This window comes from Apaloderma vittatum, unplaced genomic scaffold, assembly GCF_000703405.1.
Source record: "Apaloderma vittatum isolate BGI_N311 unplaced genomic scaffold, ASM70340v1 scaffold13720, whole genome shotgun sequence".
Lineage (NCBI taxonomy): Eukaryota > Metazoa > Chordata > Aves > Trogoniformes > Trogonidae > Apaloderma > Apaloderma vittatum.
Genome location: NW_009694079.1, coordinates 1 through 247, shown reverse-complemented (window position 1 = coordinate 247; position 247 = coordinate 1).

Here is a 247-nt window from a genome sequence, read left to right as displayed (position 1 = left end):
CCAGTAAGCCCCAACCAGCAACTGGCCTCACTGGTTTTTGGCACTGGGTGCCCCTAGGAGAGCAAAACCTCGATGCCAAATCGTAAAACAGCTCTTGACACACCATTTTTGGGGTTTTTTTTTTTTGTAATTCTTTAAATACACATTGTTTACACTCGCCAAAGTTTCAAAGCAACAACATCAAAGTGCGTCTACGGGTGATAGTACCGACCAAAGTGCTAAAACCACGGGCTCCCGCGGCCAACGG